At 39.0% G+C, this 18,620-nt stretch overlaps 1 pseudogene; it reads left to right on the top strand.

Moving 5' to 3' along the window:
- Window positions 1-258: 258 nt before the first annotated feature.
- Window positions 259-354, top strand: LOC113593115 (uncharacterized; annotated as a pseudogene).
- The last annotated feature ends 18,266 nt before the right edge of the window (window positions 355-18,620 follow it).

The following is an 18,620-nucleotide window of genomic DNA, read 5'->3' as shown; positions in this document are numbered from 1 at the left end:
TCAGGTCATGATCTCATGGTCCATGGGTTTAAGTCCCACGTCAGGCTCTGTGCTGACAGCTCGGACCCCGAGCCTGCTTCAGATTCCATGTCTCCCTCACTCTCTCCCCCGCTCCTGCTCCTGCTCTATCTCTCTCTGTCTCTCAAAAGTAAATAAAACGTTAAAAATTTGTAAAAATATATGGCAAGGGTGGTTTCAAATAAATAAATGAATAAGAAGGAAAAACACAAGGCTTAGAAAATACAAGGTGTGTTCACTTGGGCAGCCCATTTACTAGAAATTGGAATGATACAGAGATTAGCATGGCCCCTACCCAAGGTTGATGCACACATTCACAAAGCACTCCGTATTTTTTTTAAACTTCTTTCATTTGTACTGTTCATTCAAATAAAATAGCTTGGTGCCTCTTACCCCCAAAATACAAGGCTCAAAGTCTAGGGTACTATAGAGGTTATTTTGTATGAAAAAAAATACAGAAAACACAATGCAGAATAGTTTTATATTTTTCTTATTCCCCAGGTATAGTGCCAGTTTCGGTACCAATTATTACTCATTAATTCTGGGTTATCAGGAATCTCACGTTTTGACAGAGGTTGCTTGCTACCCCCAACCCCCAGTAAATAAAAATTTATTTTATTTATTTCACCTTTCTCTCTCATAGATGTTCTAGTTTTTAAGCAGCAGGATTTAAGTTTGCTGTTTGACTTTCCATTGGTGTATGAGAAAAAATGTGTTTATTTTTTTAAAAAATAAGTTGTTTTAAAGGCCTATAGAATATATCATAGAAAAATGAATAGGGTAGAACTGATTTTTTTTTTAATGGAGATGTAACTGACATGTGTAAGTCTGAGGTATAGAAAGTGTTGGTTGGATACATTTATATATTGCAATATGATTACCACTGTGGCATTAGCTAACACCTCTATCAAGCTACATAATTATCAGTTCTTTTTGGTGTGTTGAGAGCAATTCAGATCTACTCTCTTAGCAAATTTGAAGTTTATAAGTTACGCTGTTGGCTATAATCACTATGTCGTACATTAGACTTCCAGAACTTATTTATCTACTAGCTGTAACTTCGTACTCCTACACAACATCTCCCCAGTATCCTCAACCCCAGCCCCTCTTTTCGCATGTTCATCTTTTTTAGATTCCACATATAACTAACATACAGTATTTGTCTTTCTCTGCCTGACTTATTTTACTAGCATAATAAGTGATCACTTGCTTTTGGTTCCTTCCTTGGGCAGTTTAATTTAGGTATGGGATGCCCACATTTTAAGAGGGTAGAATAGGGGCGCCTGGGTGGCGCAGTCGGTGAAGCGTCCGACTTCAGCCAGGTCACGATCTCGCGGTCCGGGAGTTCGAGCCCCGCGTCAGGCTCTGGGCTGATGGCTCAGAGCCTGGAGCCTGTTTCCGATTCTGTGTTTCCCTCTCTCTCTGCCCCTCCCCCGTTCATGCTCTGTCTCTCTCTGTCCCAAAAATAAATAAACGTTGAAAAAAAAATTAAAAAAAAAAAAGAGGGTAGAATATTTGAAAAGCTTTGTCTACGTGAGGTATAAATGCACCTTATTTTCAAAAAGTTGGACTTCAGTAGCATGAAAGCAGAAAGCAAATTTATTCTTTCCCCCATGGCCCCTACAACCCTATTTTGTTGAGTTCTTCTTTTGCCAGGATAAAACCTTAGGCAGATCCTACAGCAGCTATAGTCACTCACGCATACATCGTGTCCAATCCAGACCAAAACCAAAGTTTAAATCTGTCATTTAATATCAAACTTTTCTCACTTACCTTTTTCAGATCCTATTCAAGCCTGAACACCTGATGTGGGAAAGGTTGTTTCATTGCTGATTCTTGTTCTTCTCCCCAGCATTCCTGCTGCTTTTGGTTTCTTTATGATTGCAACAAAGTTAAACAGCCAGTGTCCCCCTCGGGTTCTCTTTTGGCTAAGGAAAGCTGTCAATCATACCAGATATTTTAATGCAGACTCATTTTTTTGTAGGCATCTATGTCAGGGGTCCCCAAGGCCACCCTTATGTTTAATGACTCAGAGAAATGCTCAGGGACCTCAGAAAAAGCTATTATAGTCACAGTTACACTTTATTACAGTGCTACAGCAAACAAACAAACAAACAAACAAACAAAAAAACCCAAAAAACCCAAAAACAAAAGCATTGATAGATGAATAATTGCATATGCTATGTTGATTTACTCCAATACAGATATAATGTCTGAAACAGTAGCTAGAAACTGGTCGAGAGACTGTGGATGTCTTTTGTAGCAGCCTAAGTTAAGAGTCTGATCCTGAGAATTGTAATTTTTTCCTGTGGTATACGAATCAAACAGCATTTGAAAGTTTGAAGCATTGATCTTTATTGTTGCAATCTATAACTTTCTCCAATATATCTAGCTGTGGAGTTTGCTTATTTGTTTGTTTTTTTTTTTAATTTTTATTATTACTATAATTATGGGTGTTCTCTTTCTATTAAAGCCTCAAGAATGTCCTCAGTTTAGCCCTTGGAATACCCTTTCAATCCAGAGTTTTATTTGGCTAAGAGTTTTCCCCCATTATTTGATTATTTCTTCTCATTTATCTTCTTGTATTTTTCAAATACCAGCAGATAGACATTTATATTATATTACTATTTTACAAGTGTCCTCATTACTCTGTCAGAATTTTTCTTTCTTATTTCTTCTGAAACATTTTACACAAATTATTAGGCTGGAACTTCCAGCTCACTAATTTGATATTCCGAAGAGTCTCTTCTCTAATTCAGCACGACTATACTAATAATTAAAGAGACAGAGGTGATTTTAAGTTCCAAGTATTCTGTTTGCCATTTTACTATGCGATAATATTATCGATGTATAGTTATGAAAGCCTCTCAAATTCCTCTGATCTACCAACAGTGCTGGGTGTTATATTGATTTAGTACTCTGTGTCCTTTGCATTCCCTGCATTTTCTTGAAGGTTTGTTCTTTTGTGTGTTCAAGCTAGTATTTCTCTTTCATTGGTGTGATTTGCCTCAATGTGAATTTTTAATATCTATACGTGCGGGTGAAATCAGTGGGCAAGATTTACCTCATGTATGTGATTTTCATTGTTGTTGTTTTTTTTGTGTGTGTTTGTTTTTGTTTTGTTTCTTGTCTTGACTAATATACTTATACTTTCAACTATTGTGTCTCTAATTTTCCACACTTAGCACCTTCAGCAACATTACACCTTGATGTTCCCATCCAGCACATTTGATTTTATGACCTTAATCTAGGATATGCCTTGGTAGGTAGAGGGAACTAAAGTCAATTTTCTCACTCCAAGTTAAAGTCACCAGTTGCCTAAAGACCAGAGCATCATGGGTAGGAGACCCTGGGTCTGGTAGTTATGTTGGACAAGGAAGTGGAGCTATGACTTTGCAGAATTTCTGTGGGGGCAAATGGACTGCTTGTTTTGGGGAAAATGGCGTCCTTTACAACTTGAAAGAAACTGAGATACTGCACAATTTTTCTTAATTTAGTTATTGGTCTTGTCATAAACCTTATCCCTTTTCTAACAAGACTATTTAACTTTTTCTTATGAACCCATAAGACTCCTTATGAATATTATCTCTGTGTGTCACAAACGTTGCAAATATTTTCCAATAAATTATTTCTTTTTAAAAATTTTGCATATGGTATTATTTTTCATGGAATTATTTTACCGTTCTATGTGCTAAATTTCTCCCTTGTTTCTTTTATGGTTCTGAGATTTTGTTCTTTATGTTTTTCTTAATTGAGTATAATTAATATACAGTGTTATATTCGTTTCAGGTGTACAATATAATGATTCAGTATTTCTATACATTATTCAGTGCTCATCACCCTAAGTGTCCTCTTAATCCTCTATTTCATTCATTCTCTACCAACCTCCCCAGTTCTGGAATTTTGAATTCAGCTCATAAGAGGACTTTCACATTCAATTTTTTTTAATTTTGGTTTTTTAACGTTTATTCATTTTTGAGACAGAGAGAGACAGAGCATGAATGGGGGAAGGTCAGAGAGGGAGGGAGACACAGAATCTGAAACAGGCTCCAGGCTCTGAGCTGTCAGCACAGAGCCCGACGTGGGGCTCGAACTCACAGACCACGAGATCATGACCTGAGCCGAAGTCGGCCGCTTAACCGACTGAGCCACCCAGGCACCCCTTTCACATTCAATTTTTAAAAAATATCTCCCTAATTTGTTTGTTTTGTTTTTTGTTAGTTTTTTTTTGTTTTGTTTTGTTTTGTACGCATGCTTTTTGACTGCTATATCTTCAATCAAACTCCTAGTTACTTTCATATACTTTGTGAGGTAGGAAATCTAATTTGAATGGACAGCCAATAAACTTTTAAGTAATGTACCTTTATGTAAAGGTAGCAAACTCCAATGTCCACAGCGGCCAGGAATGGTATAAATGTGTGAAAACATTGGTAGTTAGAGCTAAACGTGATGAACTTTTGTATGTGTTTCTCATAATTATGTTCAAATTTATTTATTTATTTTTTTAATTCTTTTTCAACGTTTATTTATTTTTGGGACAGAGAGAGACAGAGCATGAACGGGGGATGGGCAGAGAGAGAGGGAGACACAGAATCGGAAACAGGCTCCAGGCTCTGAGCCATCAGCCCAGAGCCTGACGCGGGGCTCGAACTCCCGGACCGCGAGATCGTGACCTGGCTGAAGTCAGACGCTTAACCGACTGCGCCACCCAGGCGCCCCTCAAATTTATTTTTTAAACAGTCACTGTCAGATCAGTCTGCCAATGTGTGGCCTCTCATTCTTCTTCAGTTCCTTATCGATTCTGCAACATTTACTCTTCTAAGGGATTTTCAGAATCAACTTCTCAAATCCCATAAAATATACTGTTGGGATTCTTACTAGACTTGCACTGAAGTTATAGATTTCTCTAAAACATATTGAATTTCCTTCTCTTTTTAAAAAATGTTTATTATTTTGGAGACAGAGAGAGAGTGGGCAGAAGCTGGGGAGGGGAGAGAGAGAGGGGGACAGAGGATCCAAAGAGGGCTCTGCACTGACAGGAGAGAGCCTGGAATGGGGCTCAAACTTGAGAGCTCATGAGATTGTGACCTGAGCTGAAGTCGGACACTTAACCGACCAAGCCACCCAGGCAACCCTGCATTTCCTTCTAAGAATATAACATCCAAATTAGTTTCCATAAGCCTTCTTTTAGGTTATTTAATAACATTTCACAGTTATTCTTTCCTTTTAGGTGTTCTGCTTTTTTTTTTAATTGACTCTATTCCTAAGTCTCTTTTAAGTGTCCCAGCTAATTTTAAATATGATTTTTTTGTACTGTATTGTACTTGAGATGAGAAAAATAAAACTTTTGTTTAGAAAGCTGTTGTTACTAGATCTGTGCAGTTTGATGAGCTAATAAAGAAAGGCAAAATAGGGGCGCCTGGGTGGCTCAGTCGGTTAAGCGGCCGACTTCGGCTCAGGTCATTTTCTCGCGGTCCGTGAGTTCGAGCCCCGCGTCAGGCTCTGGGCTGATGGCTCAGAGCCTGGAGCCTGTTTCAGATTCTGTGTCTCCCTCTCTCTCTGACCCTCCCCCGTTCATGCTCTGTCTCTCTCTGTCTCAAAAATAAATAAACGTTAAAAAAAAAAAAAAAAGAAAGGCAAAATAGTATTAACCTGGAACTAAGTTCCAAGCTATCACAATAGTGGAAATCGTGGGGTAAAGAGTTTGGAAGTAAAGAGATATTAAAGATTTTCTGTCTGGAAGGAGAAGAGTATAGATGTTGATCAATATTCCATTGGTGACTATGAATGAATTTTTGAATATGAATTAATAACTTCTAAAGTAAGTTAAAAAGCAAATGATAACTGAGATTCATTCATTCATTCATTCATTCATTTTTATAGGAAACAGGAAATGTGCTTGCAACTCCAACATAAAAAGAATTGGTGAAAATACATAAGAAAATCACTAACACTCCTCAAATAAACAAGTTATGAATACGAACAGATACTTCACGATGGAAAAACACCATGTTCTACTTTCCAAATTAAGTATTTTTTATTAACTAATGGTAGTAACTTTGCACAGGCCAATAGCAATTTGGATTGAAAAATATGCATCAGGGGCACCTGGGTGGCTCAGTCGGTTAAGTATCCATCGACTCTTGATTTAGGCTCAGGTCATGATCTCACAGTTCCAGAGTTTGAGCCCGGCATTGGGCTCAGCCCATCGGGCCAGCGGAGCCTGTGTGGGATTCTCTCTGTCCCTCTCTCTCTGCCCCTCCCCCGCTTGTGTTTTCTCTCTCTTTCTCTCTGTGTGTCTCTCTCAAAATACAGATTTAAAAAGAAAAGAAAATATGCATCAGAAAATGTAAAAATGCTTATACATTTAAAATCATAATCTCATGGGCTGAAGTTTCATCTAAGAGTAATATTTACATATACTTAAACATTGCCGTACTGTACATAACAGAGAAAATAAAGTAGAACAAGAAGGAGATAAAAGTACCCTCATAATAAGGGATTACTTGAAATAAAAGTGTTACAGGTCCTGATGTAATGTTAGTAGGCTCTTAGAATCATTGTTTTGGACAATTTATAAAACTCATAAAAGGCCTTAGCTTCTAAAGCTAGTAATTAAAAAGTAGACCTCAGCATTATAAAAATAGTATGATTATAACTGTGTATAATGATAATTCATGAGTAGCTAAATATTAAAATACTGGAAGGAAATCAGTATAAATATTAACACATGATTGGTATTTTAATTTTTATCTACTTTTATATATGTCTAAAACTTTTTATTATGGTGTTTATTCTAATCCAGCAAATTTTATTGTTTACTATTTGTCAGGTTTTGCATTTACTGAGAGGATTTTGACAGTGAAACATCAGAATTTTGCTTCTATACAAAAAATGACAGCCCACAAAACAGTAATAATAAAGCACAAAATATACTATAATTAGAGAGATACAGGATGAAAAAAAAAAAAGGCACCAAATCCAATTTTAGATGGAGAGGAAGATTTTTCGAAAAGTCAATTTCTTTTTTTTTAATGTATGTTTATTTTTGAGAAAGAGAGAGAGAGAGAGAGAGAGAGAGAGAGAGAGAACGAGTGGGGGAGGGGCAGAGAGAGAGGGAGACACAGAATCTGAAGCAGGCTCCAGGCTCATCAGCACAGAGCTCGACGCGGAGCTGGAACTCACGAACTGTGAGATCATGACCTGAGCCAAAGTGGGACGCTCAGCCAGCTGAGCCACCCAGGCACCTCAAGAGGGACATTTTTCTAGAAGCAACTGTATCTAAAACAATATCTGCAAGAGTCATAAGAGGGATGAGTGCCAGGAATAAAGCATGAAAGTATCGATGCATTTGGACTTTATCCTGAAAATAGCAGTCAGGTTTTAGCTAAAGAAGACCATATACACACTTGAGGGAAAGGATTGCTATAAACGGATAAGATTGTAAGTCGAGTGAATGAGGAGGAGACTATTCTTCCAGGCTGTGGCAAAAATGATGAGAGTCTGAACTAAGATAGTTGCCACAGGCTTGGCGAAAAAGGATAGATTTGAGAGCTATTAAGAGCATGAAATTAACTGGTTTTGGTAGCAAGTAACAGGGAACTCAGCTTGGCATAGATTCTGTGACTAGATGATCTGCAAAGGACTAGGAGCCATAATTGCAGAACTGATATTGGATTTGTCTGAGAAATTAAGAACTAGCCTTTGTGAATTCTCCCTAGTCTATGGAATGACTAATCCAACATAAAACAATAGAATAGAGAAAGAGATTTATTTTGGGTACACTGGAGGGTGGACGGAGAAAAAGAGGTGTCATTAATCCCCTAAACTCTTATTTCATCCCTGGTCCTAAGGGCATGAAATACGTTTCTTCGAATGTATTTTGCTACCAACAAACAGGATGGTGAAACTCTCCTTGGACCATGTGTAGATTGTTGGTGGGCCCTCCTTTATGGTAGATTTGTCTGTGTTTAGAAGGGGAAGTGCTAAGGTTCAATTAGTCCCAGAGCATCCTCCAACTAGCAAACTAGCTAACTAACTAGCATCTTCTTTGCACGACTATATTTACATGTCCCTGTCCCCAGGGCAGGATCTCCTCCCTTGGGTTAGTTATGTCATTATTTGAATCTTTCTACTATTAGTTTTCTTGAAAGACCCAGTCAGAAAAGTGGGGGGTGGGAATGATATCTAACTACTTTGGGTTCAACTGCATTGAAGACATTAATAAATCAAATTATTTTTTCTCGTTGAATTCAAATGATCAGAACAGATATCCCTCAGGTGTTTTGTACTTAAAGCAGAAATATACACAATAGATAATCCTAAAGATAGCTATACATTTTAAGCATTTGTGCCAACATGCAGTAATCTTCATATCCTCCGGAAAAATTTCCATGCTTTAGCGAACATTTCCCCTTTTTTCCCTTGTCCCCCTACTCGCTCAAGAATAAAAAAAAATTGAAGATTCTTCTACATTGTCAAGAAGGCTTTTGAAGAGGGGTGCCTGGGTGGCTCAGTCGGTTAAGCAGCTGACTTCGGCTCAGGTCATGATCTCACGGTTCGTGAGTTCAAGCCCTGTGTCAGGCTCTGTGCTGATGGCTCAGAGCCTGGAGCCTGCTTCTGATTCTGTGTCTCCCTCTCTCTCTGACCCTCCCCCGTTCATGCTCTGTCTCTCTCTGTCTCAAAAATAAATAAACGTTAAAAAAAAAATTAAAAAAAAAAAAAGAAGGCTTTTGAAGAAATTAGAGAAGTTCAGTTTGGGCATGTATAGTTTGGAGTATGTGTGTTTCATTCCAAGAGATGACCGGAAAGGCCTACGTTTCCTTGGGAATTATGATACCAAGGTTAGATTTCTATATTGCTTGCCAAGTTTTCTGAAAATTACAAACCCTGTGTTTTACTCTGTAATGCAGTGACCTGCACGATGAGTGTATAGTAATCAGAAATGTAGGGATTGCTAGCTTTACCTGCATGTGGAGATATTTTAACATGGTGAAAATTAGTGTTGGGGGTATTAAAAAGAAAACCACAGGTCCAAAATGGTATGTCACTTGGGTGAAGGTCCCAAGTCAATAAACCAAGACTTAAAACCTAACCTAACTGTAGTTTCAACCCACCCTAAAATATAACCTTTAACCAATCAAAATGGAATCTCCTCATCAGCCCTAGGAAATTTACTGATAGCCCCCTTCCATTCCCCTTAGGAGGGTGACCTTGCCTAAAGCAATGGATCTTTGTTAAAATCTTCTTTTTTTCCACTTCCTCTCTACCTTTAAAAACATTTCCTTTTCTGTAACCCTTTGGAGCTCCCCGCTACTTGCTAGGTGGGATGCTGTTTGATTCATGAATTGATTAATAAAGCCAATTCGATTTTTAAGTTTTACTTACTTGGTTGAATTTTTGTCATTTGACAGAGGTACCTATTTCACAATTTAGACTTGCAAACCAAACAAAGCAGCTCCTTGAAAGAGGAGAGGAATTTTTATTCAAAACAGTGAAAGTTAAGCCGTGCCTTTATTTACATATTAGCAAATGAAAACCTGGTCTTTCAACCATCTCTCTACACAGGCTATTTACAGTTTCTGGCTGACATCTGGACCAAGACTGGAAATCCTCAGCAGAGCTGGTTGGAAATGTTCAATGGATGTTACAGAGAGTGATTCCACAGCTGCATTGCACGTTACTGGGCTGCATAGCAAAAAAGAGCCACAGTAAAAAACAAGTAGGATACTATTGCCTAATTAAACATAAACTCCGTACCGTTATCTAGTAAATCATGTGGGTATCAGTCAATAAACTGCAGATTAGAGTCTTCTGTTTGCAGCCATGTTGAATACATTGGAGAAAGTTCCCATGGGTGTAACAAGTGGGACATAATGGGTATTTTAAGGAATTGGATTCATTGGACTCGCAAGTAACATTTTCTGGCTTAGAAACCAGAAGTTATGCTTGGTTGCGTTTATTCTTATTAGTTCGGACTTTGCTAGGATCAGTCGGTTGTGGCTAACAATTGTCAATTTGTGTTCAGTGCCGTTGTATGGGAAACTCCCCGATACTATGGAAAGAAACCATGTCCTAACTAGTATCTGGATACTACCCAACCACTTGAGCACTTGTTTTGCTACTTGTCCTGATGTCTTTTTTTTTTTTTTCCTTCCTGAATGCCTATTTCTCAGATTCACTTTCCCTTTGGCTAAAATGGAGCATTAATGAGGTAGTTTTCATGCTTCTGCTGAAAGCAGTATCTATAACCTTCCTGTTCATGAGCTTTCCTTTGCTACATAGTTTTGATGTCTTCTGATATCATCTCCAAAATCAATAACAAAGAGAGAGAGAGAGAGAGAGAGAGAGAGAGAGAGAGACTGTGGGTGCACTTGTGAGTGAGGGAGGGGCAGAGAGAGAGAAAGAGAACCCCAAGCAGGCTCCACACTGTCAGCACAGAGCCAGATGCAGGGTTCAAACCCACAGACTGTGAGATCATGACCTGAGCCAAAATCAAGAGTTGGCCTCTCAACCAACTGAGCCACCCAGGCGCCCCCAAGTAACTTTTATTTAAATAATTAGTATGCCAAAGTGGCACATTGTGGGGCGGCCTGCTTTGGGCCCTACAGGTTCCTCTGTCCTGTCTCCCTTTCCTTGATTTTCTTTTCTTCTGCTGCTCGTTTCTTGTGGAAATACATGAAGCACATTGAGCTCATCAGGGATTCCAGAGGCCCCAGCATGGAGGCCTATTTCAGAGTGATAACAACTGTGTTTTAATTTCTTGTGTTCTTTGAACTGCATCAGTTTACCTTTTTCATGACACTTGTAGGAGTATTTTTGGTTACAGAACAAGCTGGCTTGGTTTGGATGTTTGGTTACATGATAAGAATTCTATAACTTTCAGGTCGCTCACGTCGTGATTTTTGAAAACAGCCAACGGAGGAAATTCTTCTTGGGGATTCTTTGGCACTTGAAGCATTATCCGAAAGGAAAGGCACTTTCAGCTACACAGGTCGGCCTCTGAGAGAAGTCGGCAAGAATTCTGCGTGATCTTCCTTGATTCACCGGATTCTTCCTTTCGTATCTGTACTGTGTCACTGAGTATCATTTTCAACTCTTCCTAGATGTGGACCCATTTCACCTTTATGGTTCTGAAGCAATTTCAGGAACTGAGGACAAGAGACCATGAATTATAATGAAAGATGCCTCCGCTGCTCTTATCACTTAGGAAATTCCAAGAGTTTTGGGAACTGTGTGCCAGGAACCATGGATGGAAGACCAAAAGACATATTTATCTTAAATTATATTACAATACTTTTATATTTTTGGAAGTACATCTTCAGTGCAAATTCAAATAAACCCAAACTGAAACCCCTCCAGAAATAATTACTTTTCATAGTTTTGTGTATCTAGTGTTTCCTTATGCAGACTCCAGCATATACATTTTTTAAAACTTTTATTAAAACTTAAAAAAAATATTTATATTTGAGATAAAGAGACAGAGCACAAGCAACGGAGGGGGAGAGAGGGAAGGAGACACAGAATCTGAAGCAGGCTCCAGGCTCTGAGCGGTCAGCACAGAGCCCCATGAAGAGCTTGAACTCCCAGACTGTGAGATTCTGACCTGAGCTGAGGTCCGATGCTTAACCAACTGAGCCACCGAGGAGCCCCACAAGCAAATACATTTTTGTTTTCCAACATTTTGGCAAGAAAGCTAAATGAAATAATTATCTTATATTCCCCTCTTCTCCCACACACTTACTACAAAAAATATATAGGCATAGTATTATGCTACAGTGTGTATTTTATCAAAGAATTTGAGCATCTAACCAAAACAGGTATTTCTGGATTCTGGCATAGTTCATAGAATTCTTGTTGTTATTAATACAATTTTGGGTGGGAGGGAGGGGAGGGTGGGTGATGGGTATTGAAGAGGGCATCTTTTGAGATGAGCACTGGGTGTTGTATGGAAACCAATTTGACAATAAATTTCATATATTAAAAGAAAAAGAATAAAGATATATTGCAAACAGAAAAAAAATTTCATCACACTTATATTAATAATATAATTGTAAATGATGTTTGAATTGTAAATGATGTTTGAAATGAGTGGAATTTTTGTTTACCAACCAAGAAATGTTCCACCATCAAGGTCCCTTGAATCTCTTAATGTTCTTTTTTTGTTTTTTTTTAGCTTTTCTTAATATTTATTTATTAATTTTTGAGCATGGGGAGGGGCAGAGAGAGAGAATCCCAAGCAGCCTCCACACTCAGCCCGGAGCCCGATGTGGGGCTTCATCTCATGATGGTAAGGTTATGACCTGAGCTGAAATCAAGAGTTGGATGCTTAACTGCCTGAGCCACCCAGATGCCCTGAATCTATGAATGCTCTTAATTCCCAATGAAAAAAGGACAGTTTAAATTATGACCTAATACATTTGACCTTGTCAAATAATGTAGGAAGCATTCCCATGTGTTAATCACTCTTCTGTACCTGAAAAGGACAGGATTCAGAGTTTGGCAAACACCTGGAGGTTCAGGGGGAGTGGCAGGCTTGGAGAGGTCCCAGAAGCTTGCACCTTTTCCTGCATACCTTGCCCTATCTTGCCCTATGCATCTCTTCCGTCTGGCTGTTTCTGAGGCATATCCTTTTATAATAAATTGATAATGTAGTAAGTAAAATGTTTCTCTGAGTTCTGTGAGCTGCTTAGGAAATTAAGCAAACCCAAAGAGGGATCTCCGATTTATAGTTAGTTCAGAGGTACAGGTAACAGCCTGGGATAGTGACTGGCATCTGAAATGGGGGCGGAGGGGCGCAGTCATGCAGGACTGAGCCCTTAACCTGTGGAGTCTGATGCTATCTCCCAGTAAATAATGTCAGAACTGAGTTGAATTGTAGAACTGTTGATGTCTGGAGAGCTTCTTGTTCTGAGACCTTCTCAGAACAAGTCCATCCTGGTACTAAGAGCATCCCCATAGAGCCCTGGTAATATCAGAACAGTTATAAATATTTGTCAGTAGATTAATTGTTTTCATATTAAGTGTGCCTTGGAAATTTTCCTGGTAGTTCATATATAATTTTATATAGAACAGAATGTGGATATAATAAGTTTGAGTCCTGTGTCTTAACTGTGGGTACTTTGATTCATCTAAAAACCAAATCATAACTTGTAGCAATGCTAACTAAAAACAAATTCTCTACTCTTCAGATTTGATTTTGCTTAAAAACCTTTATGGGATTAGTAGTGACGTCCCTCTCATCTGTGATATTAGTAATTTGTGTCCTCGCTTTCTTTTCTTTGTTAGTTTAAGAAGCTTATCAATTTTATTGACCAAAGAAGTGGCTTTTTGTTTTATTGATATTTGCCCACTGATTTCCTGTTTTAAATTTCATCATTTTCTGATCAAAGTCTTATTATTTCTTTTCTTTTGTTTATTGGGTTGAATTTGTTCTTCTTTTTCTCATTTCCTCAGGTGGAGGCTTAGTTGATCAATTTTAGATCTTTCTTCTTTTCTAATATATGCATTCAATGCTATACATTTCCCTCTAAGCTCTGCTTTCCCTGCATCCCCCAAATTTTGAAAAGTTGTGTTTAGTTCAAAGTATTTTAAATTTCTCTTGAGATTATTTCTTTGAGCTTTAGGCACATTTAGAAATGTGTTGTTTAATCTCCCTCTTTGGGGATTTTCCAGTTATCTTTCTCTTATTGACTACTAATCCCATTCTGGTCTGAAGGCAGATATTGTATGACTTCTATTCTTTAGATTTGTGAAGGTGCCCTTTGTGGCCCAGAGGGTGGTCTATTTTGATGAATATTCCAGGTGAGCTTGAGAAAAATGCATAATCTACTATTGTTCGATGAAGAGTCTGTATATTTCAATTATATCCTGTTGATCGATGGTGTTATTGAGTTCAACTATGTCCTCACAGATTCTATGCCTGCTAGATTGGTCCATCTTTATTGAAGACTGTTGGAGTATCGAACTATTATTGTGTATTCATCCATCTGTTTCTCCTCACAGGTCTATCAGCATTTGCCTCGTGTAGTTTGAAGCTCTATTTTTGGGCATTAAAGTGTTAAGGATTTTTATGTCTCTTTGGAGACTGACCCCTTTATCATTATTTAATGATCTTCCTGATAACTTCCCTTGCTTTGAAAACAGACCAGACTTCAGTACGGCTATTTCTGCTTTCTTTGGATTAGTGTTAGCTTGGTATATTTTTCTCTATTCATTTACATTTAATCTATATGTGTCTTTATATTTAAAGTGTTTTTTTTTTTAGACAAACATATTTCAGGTTTTTTAAATCTAATCTATCTTTTAGGTGGTACATTTGATGATTAACATTCAAAACGATTATCCATACTGTTGGATAATATCTATTATATTTATTACTCCTTTCTATTTGTTGCCCTTGCTCTTTATTCTTATATTTGTCTTCCACTTTTTTCTGCCTTTTGTGGCTTCAACTGAAAAGTTTCTATAATCCCTTTTCTCTCCTTGCTTAGCATATAAGCTATACTTCTTTTTTTTTATAATTACCTTTTTTAATGGTTGCTTAAGAATTTGCAATATTCATTTGCAATTAATCCAAGTTCACTTTCTTTTTAAGATTAAAAAAGTTTTTTTTAATGTTTATTTATTTTTGAGACAGAGAGAGACAGAGCATGAGCAGGGGAGGGGCAGAGAGAGAGGGAGACACAAAATCTGAAGCAGGTTCCAGGCTCTGAGCTGTCCGCACAGAGCCCAGCACAGGGCTCAAACTCACAGACTGCGAGATCATGACCTGAGCCGAAGCTGGACGCTCAACCGACTGAGCCACCCAGGAGCCCCAAAGATTTTTTTTTTTAATTTTTAAATAATCTCTACACCCGATGTGGGATTTTTGATTTACAACTCTGAGATCAAGAGTCCCACGCTCCACCTACTGAACCAGCCAGGCTCTCCCCAAGTCCACTTGCAAATAACATGGCATCACTTCGTGCATAATGCAGGTACTTCATAATTACAAAATAATCATAACTCCTTCCATCCCTTGTATTATTGCTGTCTATATAAAAGTATACATAAGTGTACAAGTATACTTATACTTGAGCAAAGTATACACAAGAATACAAGTATACAAGTATACTTATAAGTGCAAAGTATACACAAAAGTGTACATATATATGTACATTAAATATAATGTTCAGTTTTATACTTGTTAAGGTGGCATAGTGACTTCCAAGCTCCTTACATGTGGAACCAGAAACCGGAAGTCCATTGACAGGTTTTTCAAAGAAGTTCCAAAGAGAAATTACATACTAGTTGAGCATTTCATTTTTGGTAGCCTACTGGGGATATAGCTGTAGACAAATAAACAAAATACCCTCCTCTTTGTACTCATATGTGAGTAATAATAAAGATAAATAAACTATATTCGATATTGATAACTACAATGAAGAAAATGAAGCAGGAGAGTGGAAGTGTTGCAATTTTAAATAGGATGGCCAAGAAAAATATCACCGAGAAGGTAGCATTTGAACAAGGTCATGAATGAATGAAGGGGGAAGCTATGCTAATCTCAATGAAGGTGTTCAAGAGAGAAAGGGGCCGAATCAAAGGAGGCCTCTGTAGCGGGTCCAGTCTGTGGTGCAAGCTGTCCTGGCAATTGGGCCACATGACCTTGTAGAGTCAATGCTATGAGAGGTAGATAAAGATGTCATGTGAAAGCCCTGATGGAATTGCAGCCCAGAACCCTAAGAATACTGGGATAAGGCCTTGCTTTCTGCAGAGAGAACTACTCATGCTGTGTTACTAAACCCTAGTACAGATTGTACACCTAACCAAGGGATACCCAGTGACTATGAGACCAGAGCTACCCATCATGAAATGAACATTCTCAGTTCCGCCATACCACAAGGTGGATGCGGCAACAATCCGTCATACAATGAAAATGATTTATACAGGATTGGATCTGAGTCAAGGCAGCTGATTTTTCTGACCTCTAAGAGCTCCCTTTAGATGATAGCTTCCTTTGAACCTTGCAGAAGTGATCCAAAGATGCGGGTCTGTTAGAGATTCTCTTGAGTGACTGCAAATGAGTCAAGTGTTCTTTTTTTCATGGCAGTGAATTTAACGATGGCAGGGGTGATGGCTTGGGAAATGTGATCAAAAAAGATGTGACTGCTCTTTCTCTCTCAAAAATAAATAAATGAATAAGTGAATAAATACATAAATACATAAACATTAAAAACAAAAAAAGAGATGTGACTGCCAATTGACCCAAAAGTTGAACCTGGGTATTTGGAGGCTCCTCACCCTTTCCCTTGTCCTTGGAATATGGGTTCCACTTGCTTTTCTGCTCCCAGAGGCTGCCCCAGGACATGGCCTTGAGATAGTAATGTGATGTTGAAAACAGAGTGAGACACCTGCATGGTGTATGTGACCAAGCCCGATTAGTGCCTCTTTATAAACTTCTAAGATTTAGAGGGTGGGTGTGGGGATCCATTTGTCTTACTACTGCTCAAGACAAGCCTCGTATTTAAATTCCCTTTGCCGTTATTAAAATGCCACCTACCAACATGGAGAGTGGCCTGCCTCTTTCTTTGGTTTCTCCCTCTCCTCTGCATACAGGAGCCAGTTTCCAGGACAGCTTCTAAGAGGGTTGTGAGCCTACAATTGGTGAGCCAGGCAGGAGACTAAAGAAATGGGCCTTGGAAAAGAGGCATTCTATGGGGAGATCTCGAATTGGCCATCAACCTCTAGGTGGGGAGAGGTGGCCCGTATATCAGATACATATGGACCACCTCATGAGCAAAGGGATGCCAGAAAATGCACTTGTTGGTGGAACAGTGCACAGTACATTACTCACTGTGGCAAGGAAGGGAGCACTGTGGTCTGACCAGTGGTCTGGCCTCCATGATGGGCAGTTCTAGCTGGCCACTGATGCCTGGCTGAAGGCTGAAACTCACGTCTAGAAGTTGAAAGACAAGCTAAGATAAGAAAAGGACATGAGAATGTCAACTCTGTATGCAGGAAAGATGTATTACTGAATTCTACTCCTGAAAACAATATTACTCTGTATGCTAACTAACTAGAATTTAAATAAACATTTGAAGAAAAATTATTGTCCTAACCTGTGTTTTCTCTCACAGCCTCCAAGGCAGCCAGAGGGCTTCCATAAGAACCACGTCCTTGCTAATATAGCCCCTTGCTGACCACTCAGGGCCCGTTGCAAAAGAGGCAGATGTTGGGACAATGGGTGTCTCAGTTGGTTGAGTGTTCGACTCTTGATTTTGGCTTAGGTCATGATCTGGGGTTGGGGGATTGAGCCCAGGGTGGGGCTCCAGGCTAAGCATGGAGCCTGCTTAAGTTTCTCTCTCCCTCTGCCTCTCTCTCCCGCCTGTCCTCTCTCTCTCTCAAATTAAAAAAGAGAAAAAAGTTGGGTGTATAAGATTGTAAGAACTGGTCAGGAGGAGTAGAGTGTTGGGGAAGGTAATGGAGAAAAGATATGACACCAATTGACCCATGAGCTGAACCCAGACACTTGGAGGCTTCCTCACTCTCTCTCCTATACTTGGAATGTGGGTTCCACTTGGCTTTTCCATTCCCAGAGGCTGCTCTGGGACATAGTCTTGAGATGGTGATGTGATGGTGAAAACAGATGCATGGAGTATGAGCCCCATTAGGGCCTCTTTATAAACTCTTCAGATTTGGAGAGTGGGTACAGGGATTCATTTGTCTTGCTGCTGCCCAATGCAAGCTTTGTAGGTAAGTTCCCTTTGCTATTATTAAAACTGCCCCTTGTCAACATGGACTGGCCTGCCTCTTTCTTGGGCCTCTCCCTGACTTCTGCATACAGGGGCCAGTTTCATATTGCACCACGAAAGCTCCTGGTGAGAAGGTGGTGAACCTACAGTCACGGCATGAGTGTCCCATGACAGTGGGGAAGGCGACGACCTACAACGACTTCTCGTGGCTGCAGGTTACCTGTATATTCCCTTTCTTGGTTATTGCCTCAGGTTGATTTTCCAGTCTATTTCTCATTTCTGTGAGTTACGCATAAGCTTCTAAAAGATTATTTTTCCATTTAAATTAAGTTAGTTTCTGATTATGCAACCAAGAACCTTAGTAAGTACAGAAACTATTTGGTGGTGGTTGGGGGGGAAGAGGGGGTGTGAGCTTAACACCCTAATTTTTAAAAAATTTATTCAATAAACACTATAAAAGGACTAAAAGAAAATAAAGCTGTACGTTTAATCTCAAGAAGGCATTTTGAATCACAGAGGAAGAGCTTGAAATTCTAAGGGGAAAGATAGACGTACCTAACTTTAAAATATGTGCAAGGTCTGTACCTTCTAGAAAACCATAACAGTGGAGCGCCTGGTGGCTCAGTCCGTTAAGCGTCTGACTCTTGATTTCGGCTCAGGTCATGATCCCATCGTCCATGAGATTCAGCCCCCTGTCCAGCTCTGGGCTGACAGCATGGAGCCTGCTTGGGATTCTCTCTCTCCCCTGGTCTCTTGTGTTCTCTCTCTCCCCCTCCCTAAAAATAAATAAATAAACAAATGGTTTTAACAATCCTGGCTGTTAATGTTAGTCTTTTATTTGGAGTGTTTAGCACATTTCCATGGAAT

This window comes from Acinonyx jubatus, chromosome B4 (genome assembly GCF_027475565.1).
Source record: "Acinonyx jubatus isolate Ajub_Pintada_27869175 chromosome B4, VMU_Ajub_asm_v1.0, whole genome shotgun sequence".
NCBI classification, from domain to species: Eukaryota; Metazoa; Chordata; class Mammalia; order Carnivora; family Felidae; genus Acinonyx; species Acinonyx jubatus.
The sequence above is the reverse complement of the archived record's forward strand: the minus strand, read 5'-3'. Positions and strand labels throughout refer to the sequence as shown.